This window comes from Citrus sinensis, chromosome 7 (assembly GCF_022201045.2).
Source record: "Citrus sinensis cultivar Valencia sweet orange chromosome 7, DVS_A1.0, whole genome shotgun sequence".
Taxonomy (NCBI): Eukaryota; Viridiplantae; Streptophyta; class Magnoliopsida; order Sapindales; family Rutaceae; genus Citrus; species Citrus sinensis.
Window position 1 is genome coordinate 25,188,303 of NC_068562.1, and position 15,472 is coordinate 25,203,774.

Here is a 15,472-nt window from a genome sequence, read left to right on the forward strand (position 1 = left end):
TTCACATGGAGTCTGGCCATAATTTATACTATTTGAAAGGAGGTATGATTGATAGAGCTAATGTTTCTGAGGCGCATAGTGACACTACTAAGCTATGGCATGTACGACTGAGACATACTAAAGAAAAATCTCTGCAAACTCTAATGAGACAGAACTTTTGAAAGGTATCAATATTTGTAAAATGAAGTTTTGTGGTCATTGTATTGCAGGTAAGAAAAAAAGGATCAAATTTGGAACGATTAATCACGATACTCGTAAGATCCTTGAATATGTTCACAGCGATACATGTAGACCAAAAAAGATTGCATCAACTGGTGGAAGTCATTATTTTGTTTATGATTTCTCTAGATTTGTATAGGTGCACATCATACAAGCAAAAGATAAAGTTCTAAAGATTTTCATGAAATGGAAGAAATTTAGTGGAGACTCAAATTGACAGAAAGATCAAAGTAATGATGGTGAATACTTCGGATCCATTTTTGCAAGTATGCCAGAGTGAGAGTATAGAAAGAGAGCTCGTAGTGAGACATATTTCACAACAGAATAGTGTGGTTGAGCGTATGAATAATACTTTGTTAGAGAAAATATTAATTATGTATCTAATTCTGATTTAGATAAAATGTCTTGGGCTAAGGCTATAAACTATGCAAGTCACTTAATAAACTAGTTGCTTTCTATTGAAATTGAAAGTAAAACTCCCATGGAAATGACGTTTGGAAAGCATGCACAACTATGACTCTATTCGTGTGTTTGGGTGTCCAACTTATTATCATGTAAAGAATGATAAGCTTGATCCTCATTTTTAAAAAAAAGCTATCTTTGTGAGATTTAAAGAAGTAGTTAAAGGTTTCAAGCTTTGGCATCTTGAAGATATAAAGTTTGTGTCTAGTAAATATGTCACTTTTGATGAAACTTTTATACTGAAGGCTTCAAGTTCTCAGTAGGTGGAGAATAAGAACAATGAGATATTGCAGCAGGTGGAGTTAAATACAACTTTATAGATACCAGTTAGTTCCACATCAGAGAAGAGTTCAAATTTAGAAAAGATCCCAAGAGTAGAAGAAGAAGTTGTTTTTGTTAATGTCCTACAAGAGGAAAAAAACAACTGAAGATATGGAAGATGACAATGATAATATAGTAACAAGGAAACCAAAAAAAGTGATAAAGAAACCCAAATGGCTTACTAATGACATGGTGGTAGCCTATGCTCTTCCAGTTATTGATGATGATATCTCTAACACTTTCAGTGAAGCCATATACACAATAATGAAAATAGTCAGTGGAAGTTATTCATGGAGGAAGAGATAAAGTCTCTTCATCAAAACTTGACTTGGGAACTTGTGTAGTTATCTAAGAGGAAAAGAGCTATTGACAATAAATGGGTCTATGTTGAGAAGCAAGGTTCTCTAAATCAAACAACTCTTTGATACAAGGTAAGGATTATAGGAAAAGGTTTTACTTAGAAAGAAGGTATTATCTATAATGAAGTGTTCTCTTTAGTTGCAAAATATACTTCCATTTGTATCTTACTTGCCTTGGTAGCTGAATATGAATTAAAATTGACTCAATTAGATGTTAAAACGACATTCTTTCATGGAGGCTTAGAGAAGGAAACCTATATGACTCAGCCTTATGATTTTTAAGTTACTAGAAAAGAGAATCACGTATATTAATTGATTAAATCTTTGTACAAATTGAAACAATCACCAAGGCAGTGGTACAAGAGATTTGATCAATTCATACAAGGATAGAAACTATCTAAGAGTGAACACGATCACTATGTTTACTTTAGAAGACTACAACATAGAGTAGTCTTAGATCCTTAACGAAGGATTACTTTGGAGATGATGGATCGTTGGTAGTTAGCTCATATTTGAACAAATCTTTGCTGCGGTAGAGAATTGTTAAAAAGTCAATAAGAGTGGTCACAAAAATTTTAAATTATAGGCCACAAAATTTGAAATTTGGAAAAGTTGCACCGAATGAAGAAAAATGGGAAAGGTTGACGCCAAATGAAGAAAATGGTACTAATTTTTGAAGTTTTTTTGTTGCATGCTTGGTGAAGCTCTCCTATAAATACGAAACTATTTCCTTTATTAAGGCATCCCAAAATTAAGAGAAACAATTCAAGTGAAGAATTGTTGAGAGAGTGACCAATTGGAGAGTATGAGCAATTGAGAGGCTCTTTCCTTTTAAGTGTATGTGAGAGTACTGGTTATATTTAGGTTCTAGAAAGTGAGGTTTCTTTACTCAAATATTGTACTCTAATAATTGTTAGTAATACAATTATTTTCTCTTACTCCCATAGACGTAAGTATAATGTCAAACTACGTTAAATTCTTGAATCCTATATGTTTTGTGATTATTTGACGTGCTTGATTCCGTATTCAGTGCGTAATAAGTGGTATCAGAGCACAACACTGGGAAGATTTGATTGTATCCGTAACAACTGTGCTGAAATCTGAAAAAAAAAAAAAAAGACAGGATGATAATAACACAATAAGAGCGACTGAAATCATTTTGTCATTGCATGCAAGTTCCACATATTACTAGTTGATTGCTTCCGAGTATGAATTGTGTGTGTGTGTGTGTGTTATTTCCTATGAATTCATCAAAAATGAATTAAATTTGGTTTCACCAGCATTTTATTCTTTGCAACGTGAAGCACCATATTCTGCTTGTTTAGTTTCTTACAACGTAAACTATTTGTTGACTAAAATCTATTCTTCTCAACTGCTGTGAGGAATGGATGGTGTGGACCAACAATTGGAACTATCACGAGCTACCTGCCATTTCGAGCATAATTACGGATATTAAGAAACGATCGTAACTTAAAAGCATAGTAGAATAAAACTTCTTAATAAGGATAATTTATATAAGAATAACTTTTATGTAGCCATAAAAATTTTGGTCTTGATTTAGATCAGTTATAAAAATGAATTTACTCTACATTTTAATAAATTATAAATTTATTAGATCCGACTTCCACATAATAATAATTATTTATCTATTACAAAGATATTTGTATGTTATATTAAAGATTTAACATAGAATAAAATATTTTTTAAAATTTGTTTGAGACAATAATTTATCTTTTAGAATTGTTACCACATATTTGAACTTGTAAGTGTATATAATAACTCGCCATTAAAGACATCTTCTTGTTGAAGTCAATTATGTATTTACCTCTATATTACTTACATTAAGTATAATTAAGTCAAAACAATAACTTTTGAATTAAACCTCTACTAACTTACAACATCCATAGAGTAATGATAAACTTAACGGGTCTCAAAAATATTACTATAGAGAGATTTTATTGTATATTATTATAAATACTCGGCCGATAAAAGATTTTGAAAAGAAAAGTACAAAAAAGATATTCTACACGGATATAGCAAAATTCTTATTTGAGTGAGACATCTGACAGCAGCCTATAGCCCAAAAGGAAAGAAATTCGACACTGTAACACAAATCTTGCTGCAACTTCCTTGAAAAGAAGGTATCTCTTGTGTGAAAAATTATGCTAAAGACATTGTGAAAAAAAGAAAAGAAAAAGAAGAGAAGAATATAAAAAAAAGGCTAAAGCTTGTGATTGTTTTGTGCGAGTGACGATCTTTTCAAGAGTAATCTGAAAATGAGAAAATTTGTCAATATGTTTGAAAGATAGACATTGAAGATGAGAATAAGGACATACACGAATCACGCGGTACAATTAATATTGTCCGGATAAAAGTCAGAGAAATAATTGATTATTCAGTATAAATTTGAGTAATGACAGTTTCTGTTTCTCATTTATTGTTTGAGAAAATTTGCATGGAATTAGTAATTTAGTACACATAACAAGCTAGTAATAGCCCTTGTGGGTTTGGCCAACCTTATTTTTTTTTGGTTGGTCACTCTTTGAATTTTGAGGGAGATAAGATAAAAAGAAAAAAATTAGCCCCTACTTAAAAAAAAAAGTTAAAGAGAAAAAGCTACTGATAAAATAATAAGTGTATCTTTATTTTCATTTAGCTAAAAATTTGTTAAAGATACAGTTTTCATTATGTGATACATTTTGACTATTTACGTTTTCTTAAAAAAAAAAAAAAACTCCAACCTATGCTCTATGGGTGGCACTTAGTGGGGATAACAAAATTTCTTTTACTAAAAAAAGTTAGTGACAAAATAGTAAGTGTATCGTTATTTTAATTTTACTAAAATTTTTTAAAGCTACAGTTTTCATTATGTAATACATTTTGGTTTCTCTGTTTTTCTTAGAAAAAAGAATTTAATCTATGCTCTACGGACGCCATTTAGTTGAGGTGATAATTTTACTCATGTTTGCATATACTTATTCTGGCTGCTTTCTTTGTGAATGGGGATGGGGACAAGATGCGATTTGCAATTTTAAGCAGCAATTTAGTGAATTAATATCCACGACAAGAATGGTATGAAATTCTCGTAAAAAGAACGTAAATTCGATCGCGCATATATATATATAGTTAATAGTAATATCGTACTTATTTTGATTACATTTGGTCGATACCAAAAATTTGAACAGGAAGAGTTCTTGTATTACTATTGTTTACTGAACTTGAAACGTTTGATGACCAATGAACCTGTTTCCGTCCATTCAGAACAATAAGATTGTCATCCTCCAAAGTTGTAAAAACCCCGGATGAATCATCGAGAGACTTGCTTCTGTTAGCTACCCATTCAACAGTTTTATTTGTAGATCCTCCTCTATTGTACCAAATTCCAATGTAGCGATTGGTAGAACTACCATCAAGGGCTGAAAATACCAGACTTTGAAGTTATTGCCATTAGAGTTAATCGCTTTAGGTTATGACGATGCAGAGACGTTAAAGATTGATTGATAAAAGAAACTAGGTTTTTGAATAATGAAAATTTTATTAGAAAAGTCTGAATTAACAAAACTAAGATTTTATCTTATAATAACTTTAAATATTACGAATTTATTAAAATAGACAAATCCGAATATATTATTTTATAATAAAATTCTTCCAATCTAAATAAGAAATTTAGAACAAACGGTGCCCAAATCCAATACTTAAAAAAATAATAAAAATCCTAAGACAAACATGAAAAATAAAAAATATCTTAAAACTAAAACATGATCAAGAAAGAAACAAAATTTTGAAGAAAAAAACTGGACCGCTTGTAATCATTACATGGTTCTACGTTATAGTTCTGCGTCATAGTATTGAATTGTTATAAGCAGGGGTGACTTGGAAGCTCGAGAGAGCACATGAATGCATATGTCGTACAAACAAGTGTCGTAATAACTTTCAGCTGTCGTGTAACCTAACTTTTGACAAAAATTAATATGGTACCAGGACAAGAGTACGGGATGGACAAATGAAGATGGAAATTTGGTAATAGACACGATTCGCAGCATTCAATCTAACTGCAAATCAAATTCAAAGAAACTGATGAGTTTAATTCATTAAATTTGTAGCCAAAGAGAGAGAGGAGTTCGGTGGACTTACATAGCCTAGCACAAAGTCAAAGAGTAATACTCATTCTGACAAAAGCTTGTGTTTTATCTTCCGTTAATGATCTCTAATTAATAAAACAATACTCCAAAGCTAAAGACATCTGATTTCTCTGAGAATCACCCTGCCATTGCATATTCAGAAGGCATGTATCCACACTGCATTCATTGTCCACACACCTCAAAATCATAGATCATACGATTCTGAAACAAGGAATTTAAGCATATAGAGGAAGCACAACTACTTACCATACGCCAACAACTTCCTCAATATTCGTGGGGCCCTATTTAATATTGAGATTGAATAGTAGTATCTTAAAAATTGTAACAGTAAAATATTTAGTAAGTACACTTGTTGCAATGGTTTGAAAGCTAAAATGATTTGATTTCACAATTACATGGTGAAAAATCTATAATATGTTTATTATTTTTGTCAAAAATGTTATTTAAAAATCACATTTATGATACATTATCAATTTTTATTTAGTTATATTTTTTTCTAACAACTATTACTAAAAAACTACAATACATCAATATCAAATAAGGCCTTGATCTTGATTGCCTTCAAATTTCTATGAACAATGCACAGTTTCGAATCCCTTTAAAGGTAAAGTAGACCTCGACTTATTCCTTCAATGATTTTGATGCGTTTTCTGCAGTCTAAATATTCTTGTTTGAATGTATCTAACGTTTACATTTTGAATTGGAGTGAGAATTCTGTGATTAGGAGTGTAGAGTGGGAGTGAGAGTAGATTGTTTACTTACACTGGAATGAGAGTATGGAATTGAAATCAGAATCTAATTTATGTATTTAAATTGGCTTGGACTGGGAGTAAATGGTTTTAAATTATCATTTTATCTTTATTTAAAGAATTATTATTTTTAATTACGAAATTAATAAAAATATATTCAAAAAATAAAAAATATTTATTTTATTATATTTGTAAATTAATAATAATAATTAATATTCTTACACTGTTAATGAGAGTATGGAATTGAAACCAGAATCTAATTTATGTATTTAAATTGTCTTGGATTGGGAGTAAATGATTTTCAATTATAATTTTACCTTTATTTAAAGAATTATAATTTTTAATTACAAAATTAATAAAAAAATATATTCAAAAAATAAAAATATTTATTTTATTATATTTTTAAATTAATAATAATTAATATTCTTAATTATGTAAATCATAATTTTTTATTAATTTTAATTTGAATTATGTAAATAAAAAATTATTAATAATAGCAAAAAAAATGAAACATTATCATTGATAATATAGAATTATTATTTTCTAAGAATAAAATATTTATTATTATTAATTAAATAAAGATAATACTATAATTTTTAAATAAATATAATAACATTATATTTTCAAATAAAGATAGAATATAGTAATATTATTAATTCTCTATGAGTATAACAATATTAGTTTTAAGTAATTTTAACTAAGAATCAATGTAAATTATTATTTTTAACTAAATATAGTAATGTTATATTAAAATATGTTTAATATTATTATTTTTAATAAATATAATTTATAAAATAAAATAATATTATTATTATTTAAATAAATAAATATTTTTTATTTTATTAAATTTATTAAAAATAATAATATGTTTATGATTATTTTTAATAAATTTAATTAATAAAATAATATAATCATGTTATTTAACTAAATATGATATTATTTATTTTATTTTATGAAATATAATATTTCATTAAATATAAGGATAAAAAAAAAGAGAGGGGAGTGGATTTCTATTCCCACCTCCTCCTATGAGAGTGTGAATCTCACTCCCCACTCCAAAATTAAGTGGGGTTCATGAAGTGGGATTCCCACTTCTCCTTAAAAGTTGTAAGTAAACATTGGAGTGAGAGAAATCTACACTTCACATTTCCGCTCCAGAAAGTAATTACTACATTAAATGAATTCTAATTGCTAAGATGAGGGGGGGAAAATTGCTCACAAAACATTAATTATAAGTGAATGAAGCAGCGAATTATCAGACAATTTTATAGTTTATTTAAATTCATTAATTAGATGTTTGAATAATCTTATGAAATCTAAATTAATTACTGAAGATCGAGCTTTAGCATAACCAAATAGAAAAGCATTCAAACTTTTACTTGGCTTTAGTATGGAAATAACCATAAACTCATTCATAAATTGCTTTGGATAGATTTTCACGGCTATTTCTTGCCCATCTTGCAACTTTCGCTGTAACCTAAACTCAAACCAGTAAGCATATCTTTCCCTTAATCAAGTTGCTGCACCTTGGATTTTTCCTTTATTGCTAATTAAATGTTACATAGAAAAATGATAAATAAATCCGGTTGGATTTAGAGTTGTTTTTTTGTCGTCATCTTATGTATTATTTTTAATCCAAATATCATTACTCTATTGATGTACTTATATTGTACACGTGTTGCGAAAATTTACAGAAGCCGAGAGGAGAGAGGCAGCAACTGCAAGAGATCCAGAGAGAAGCCGAGATTTGTTCTTGAGTTTTTCTTTCCCTTTTCTCTATTGTCTTATTTGAATATTCCCTACAATGTTTATAGATTCTCTTAATATTCCTATGCATTCATTTATTTTGCTAGGGCTACTATGTAACCTAACTATGAAGATTTAATTCCATAAATCTGTGTTATTTTTAGTTTATTATTCCGTGATTGAGTGTTTATTATTGTGCTTAATTAATGTCTTTAAATATCTGACCAATATTTGAATGATTTGAAAATACATAATGAGATCAAGAGAAGATTTATGTGTTTTTACTCTGTGTAATGGATGCATGAATTGAACAAAAGATAAATATTTGCCAATGATTCATGCATTTTATCTAAGAATTTTGAAATAACTAAATGAGTCTTTACATATTTAAATTCACAGAGAGATATAGTGGGTAAATATATAAAGGTACTTTTGATATTACTCGAGAGAGGTTATTGAATAGATTAGGAAATTCACTGTTAACATAAATAATAATTTTTAATAGCATAGAGGGAGTATTCAATTGGATTTGTTATGATGAAATCGAATGTCCTAATGTGTAAATCTCTTGGTGATTTATGTTACTGCTTGCATTTTTATTTAATTTTTAATTATTTTATTTAATTTTAGTTTTTAATCTAAATTCACTTATTCGATTTTCAAATAAATTACGGTTAGAATAATTTCGGTAGCTAATAGGATATAAAATCTTTGTGGGATGACACTCTACTCTACATTATATTACTTATACCGACTAATACACTTGCTAATTTATGCAACATCTATCACATAATAAGAGATGCATCAATGAGAAATTGCCCTCACCATTTAGCCAAACAATAAAGAGCAATCCATCTCCAAGGGAAAAATGCTTATTATAATTGCATGGTAATCTATATACATAATTCCCTTTCTTTCATCACTAACTCTTGCCTTATTATCTTTAGTGAGGTGGAACAAGTGTAGCAATCAATAACAATATATCGAGTGTGAAAATTGTTTTCACCAAATTTTGGTTAGGAGCCAGTTTGAACCAATTGAGTAGTTGTCATTAGATCCACTTCAAATCCAATTCAAATAAATAAATTTATATTTGAGAGGAGCTTGTGCTAAATTTAGGTTTAGGTGTGTTAGGCCAGGTGGTTTAGTTGAGGTACACTAGGTGGTGAACTAAAGTAATATGCTTAATAAGCTAAGGTAGTCGTATGGGGAATAATAAAAAGAGCCCAACAGAGTCTCGTAGGAGCTAATTTAAGGAGTTGATATGGGGGGTTAATGTGTACTTAGGAGTAACTCAGGTATACTTTGGGGATAGTGACACGACTTAAAAATGTTTGATTTACTCTCAAGTATAAGAGTGCCTAGTTATAATATATCTCGGTGAGTCCGAGGTCGATCCACAGAGAAAAGATTTAATTTGTTTATGTTATTTTATCTAAAATTTGAAAATAAAACTTAAATATAAACAACTTAATTTAAATAAAACTATGAAATTGAATTAGTTAGGGTTGTGGATTCACTCTTAGTTGTAAATAAAACTTAATAAATTCTTTTTGCCATTTATTTTAGATTTATTGTCCAAAAAATTAATTATATAAATTATTATTATTTTTCCTTTAATTTTATGATGGATTAAGTATTCATTGTGCCAAAATTTAATTTGTCTACAATAAGTCAAAATACCATTTTACCATACCTTATATTAAGATAAAAAGAATTTATTGTGCCAAACTCCCTTGTTTGTTTACAATAAATCAAAATTTCATAATATAAATTATATATAAAATTAAATAGAAAATAACTTAATTTATAAAATAAAAAATTGAATTTGATTAAATCATATTTATTTCCTAATAATTTCACCTTCCCCTAACTATTAATATTTAGCTAAACATTATTTTTATAAAGGAAATTACTAAAATTGAAAAACACATAATTAAAAATGGAATTTGAAAATTGAAATAAAATTAATTTTATTGATTGAAAATAAATTACAAAGAGAGATGAGAAGAAGAATTTGGGGGGAAAGAAGAGAAGAGAAGGTGTGGAGAGGTGTGTTCACCCCCCTCTATTTATACTAATACATGGTAAATCCTCACCACACAAATAAAAAAAAAATCAAATTATATCTTAACCTTACATTTGTCCCACTAATAATCCCACTAATAAAACATAAACCTAACTTATCCACTCAAGCATATCCAACACATTCCACTAACAATTACCATACCTAACATGATAAAAACTTATAATTTTACAATTACCACATTTATCGTGGTAAAAACGTAAAAATTTACAATAGAAAACTCGGATCCTCCTTGACAATGACATAATTTCTCGGACTTCCGGAATCCAAATTTGACATCCATACATTTGTTTGGAGCCTCAAATTGCATGAAATTATTATTTTTACCTAATAAACACACAAAAATTCACAAAATCAAATATTTAGAAAAATAATTAGAAATTCACAATATATTACACAATTACAAATATAAATTACATTAATAAAACAAAATAACATTTTTATCCCTTAATAAACATGCAATTTTTAACACTAATAAGATATCTTAGGTGGTCTAACTGAATACTTAGCGTAATTGGGGTAGCTTAGGTAAACTCATACATAAAAAACAATCTTGACCCTAAATTTAAAATATAGTAAAATAAACATAAATATAAAGAATACACGATGTTTACATGGTTGACCTTAGCCCTACATCTATAGGAGCAAGTAATCACTAATCCACTAAATAAATGAGAGATTACATGAAATTTTACATTATCCAATATAAATAACACAGGCTAAATAACTATATAAAGATGTTTGATATTGATATTGATGAAGATATTGAATAAGATGAAGATATTGAATAAAAATATGAAGGGTCATAATATGGTAGAAAAGATTGTGAACGTGGAGAATAAAAAATGGCTTAAAAAAAAAGAGAAGTGGGTGATGATCTAAAAGATAGAGAGAGATTGTGAGAGAGTGAGAGAGATTGTGAGAGAGTGAGAGAGAGAGAGAGAGAGAGAGAGAGAGAGAAAGAGAGAAAGAGAGAGAAAGCTCCCTAATATGGGTTGAATAAAACATTTATAAAGTGAGGCTAGTGATAAGGGGAGTGTATAAAAGTTAGGGTTACATGTCATTCTTAGGTTAAACGAAGAGAATATTTTAGGGATATGTGTCATATTTAAGGAAAAGGACATGAATATTCCTTTTGTATTAGGTTTATTCTTTTGCACAAATATCTTGAAGTATCCAATCTTAACCCTTGATTTTCTAAGCCCTTCCAATATAGTAAATGCTTCTGAATGACATCTTTACTCTATTTCAAGTTTTATGCCCATTTTGCCCTTGAAATTGTCTGCTTGTCATTTATTTATTGGTCCAAAAATGTCATTTCAAATTTACCCACAATAAGATTTCTCTGGTTTCTTATGTCGAAAGAACTAAAACACAAGAAACTCAAAGAAAAAAACTTGGTCTTGATGACATACAACTATTTCTAGTTACTGGTTCACTTGTCTTGTAACCCTTTGGGAGCAAGTGAGGTAACCAAGTGAGCTCAATGCCCTAGGCAAAACAAAAATTGGCAGTAGATATCTTTCATAGTGACTTATTCTAGAGTTTCCTTAAATCAATAATATAACAGTTCGGGCCCAATAACCTAGTAGATATCGTTTGCTTAGGGCACATAGATGGTCACGGTTTTGTTATTGGGCTTTGCAACCCAAAACACATCTACTTAGTTAAGAGAACCCAGAATTATAAATTAGTCTAGGAACTCACTCGCTAGTAATGTAGGATATTACATATTTATCCCTATAGAACCTCATGTCCTCGTGAGGGTCATTATATTAGGGATAGTACGAGATTATATTAGTAACATATTTATCCATCCACACATCGGGTCATGAGTCAGCTCTGATACCAATTGTAACAGTTCCGACCTAACAACCAAGTAGATATTGTTCACTTTGGACACATAACCTGTCACAGTTTTATTATTGGGTTTTGCAACCCAAAATGTGTCTACTAAGTTAATTAGGAGAACCCAGAATTATAAACTAGTCCAAGAACTCACTTGCTAGCAATGTGGAATATTAAAAATAATCAAGTCTATTCTGGAGTTTCCTTAGATAAAAAATCATGAAAATTCCATCAGGAGTTTTTATAGTTTTCTTATCATGGTGATTTATTCAAAAACTTTCTTAGATCTTTGATCTTGGTGACTTATTCAAGAGTTTTTTTAGCTCTCTGATCATGATTATTGATTCAGGAGATTTCTTAACTTCTTTATCAATGTGTTTTCCTCAGGAGCTTTCTTGGCTCTCTGATCATATGGTAATAAAAATATGGCTTTAAAGAATGGTGATATACATAGATTTCATAGGAGAAGAGTTCTTGGTCCCATATATAGGTAACCTTACTAAGGTACCCACAAGTTGGTGATTTGTTCATGTTCGTAGCTCTTTGACAGCAATGCTCTAAAAATAAGGATACCTTATGGTATCTAGAGCTATGCTCTAAAAATTAAACTTGGTGAGTCATAAGTGGAGATAAATTACAATAAATAAATTGTTAAGTCCATTATTTATATAGTTGGTATTTTATGGCAAGTCTAGTTAAATTGGAAGTTTATTTATTGCATATCTTGTAATAGGGATTAATTTATTAATTCTCTAATTTAGTGAGATTCCAATTTATTAGGAATATTTGTTTCCTAATTTAATTAGATGTCTATTTTAGTAACTCAATTAATGGTGGGATTCTATAATTGGCGTATGAGATCTATTTAGAGCAAGAAGTTGGTTCAAACAGGAAGTCATTAAATGCTCTAGATATTTCTTAAGAGACAAGTAAGGCAAGAAGATCATATTTAATCATATTTAGATTCATGGGAATTATAAGAGGAAAGAAACTCTTATTTAGAAAGAATCCAAGTTTTTTAAAACTTACTATTTTGGTGAAACCCTAGTGCCTATATAAAAAAAGGTATTTCACAATTATAGAGCATAAAGCAGAGAAGCAAAATTTGGTCTCTTCCCTAGAGAATTTGGATTTGGCGTATAATGTTGTGTTGATTTATTTTATTATCTTCTTTTTATCTCTGTGGATAGTCTATATGCATCTTGGATCACTAGACATTGAAGAATTGAAGAAATGCTATTGATCACTTTGCGAAGTGCCTTGAGGATCGTGGATCATGATGGGTAGCAATTATTCAAGAGCAGTATATTCATTCTAAGGTTGAGTAAACTGTATGGTGATACACTGTAAATGAGAGTCTTAAGTTTGGTAAATCCATCGATTGTAAAATCTCAACTTAGTGAATTACTTTTCATTTGGGTGTGGCCTCGTGGATGTAGGATTGATTAATTCGAACTACATAAAAATCTCCGTGTCACTCCAAAGCACGTCTTACTAATTAAAGCGTGGATCACCCCTTATAAGCCCATCATCTCTACCGTACTTTGCCAATGTATAATTTGTCTAACATGTTACATACACCCTTCATGAGGGACTCAGCGTCCTCGCTGATGTTTGCCCCACTATAACTCAAGAGGACACTTGGAGATGCTATGATACCATCTGTCATAACCTAACCCAGACCTGACAAGATATTGTCCACTTTGGACCTTAACAAGGCCCATACGATATATGATTTTATTCCTTGAGCGCCCATACACTCTAAAATACATCATGCCAATTAAGGTATGGATTATCTTTTGTAAACCTAGTATCTCTTCTATTTTTTGCCGATATGGGATTTGCCTAAGGTTTATGTGTACACCTCATTAGGAACTCAATGTCCTCGCTGAGGTTTGTCTCACCATCGCTTAAGAGGGCACGTGAAGCCGCTCTAATACCATATGTCATGACCTAAACCAGACCTAATAAGATATTGTCTGCTTTAGGCCTTGTATTTGTCATGACCCAACTTAGACCTAGTAAGATATTGTTCATTTTGGCCATTAACAAGGCCCACATAATTTTGTTCTTGGGACGCTCATACACTCTAAAACGCGTATTGCCAATTAAGGTGTGGATAATCCCTTATACACCTAGAATTTCTCCCGTATTTTGTCGATGTGGGATTCGCCTAAGGTGTTATATACACCCCTTTAGGGACTCAATGTCCTCACTAAAGTTGCTTAACCATCGCCCGAGAGGACATGCAGAGCCGCTTTGATACCGTCTGTCATAACACAACCTAGACCTGGCAAGATATTGTTTGTTTTTTACCTTAACAAAGGCTGTGAGGTTTTGTTCCTAGGGTACCCATACACTCCAAAACGCGTATTACCAATTAAGGTGTTGATCACCCTCATAAACCCAACATCTCTCTCATACTTTACCGATGTGGTATTCGCCTAAAGTGTTACATACACTCCCTTAGGGACTCAGCATCCTCCCTAAGGTTTGTCAAATCATTGCTTAAGAGAACACGTGGATCCATTCTAAAACCATATGTCATTACCCAACCCAAGCCTAGCAAAATATTACCGTTTTGGGCCTTAACAAGGCCTGCACGATTTTGTTCCTAAAGCGCTCATGCACCCTAAAACGCATCTTACTAAATAAGTTGTGGATTATTGATAACTTTATGAAATGAGTGTTATCATGACACTTTTATACTTAAATCAAGGTTACTTAGAGAGTAAATGACATATTTTTATTGCATTTTAGTTATTTTCTGCATATCAATTTTAGTTTAATTTCAATAAATTGTGTTATTTTATGATAATTTTTGTTCTTAGAATTGTGTGTATAATTGTAAGTGATTGGAAGCTCAAATTTCAGGGAATGTTGTGGCAATAGGTGTACAAAAATAAAGAAAGAACATGGCCATAGAAGGATTAAAGCAAGACTGAAACAATGCACATGTTGTAGCCATTGCTGTAGCAATCTTAGAGCATTGATTGAGAAAACTTCGTGCAAGATCCTTGTAAAGTTGCGATCTAGAGTTTCTAAATCTGGAAGATACGCGCCCTAGACTTCTGATTACCCTAATTTTCAGTTATAAAAGAAGTACACATGCAAAGAAAAAGAGAGAGTCATCAACCAAGATAAAAAACCGAAAAAAAGAAAAAATAGAATTCAAGAGGAGAACTTGCATAAGTCAATTGGAATTCAATCTTTCTTATTCTTCCCTTATTTTCTTATTTGTTCTTTAATCATGAGGATGCATTTGATGGTTACAACTCTTTTATTTATTTTTTATTTTTACAAATCATGAACTAATTTATTTGTGGTTGAATGATAAATAATTTTAATGGTTTATTGATTGAATATATATATTGCTGCATATTTACTATAGCATTCTATTTTGATAGCACTTATTTATATTCATTATCTCGACTGATTGGCCACCCATTTAATGATACAAGCCAAGAAAGAGCCACAAAATGGTCTATCTTAGTGGAACATATCATAACAATACTTGGTTTTACATTGGGTTTCTTAGGT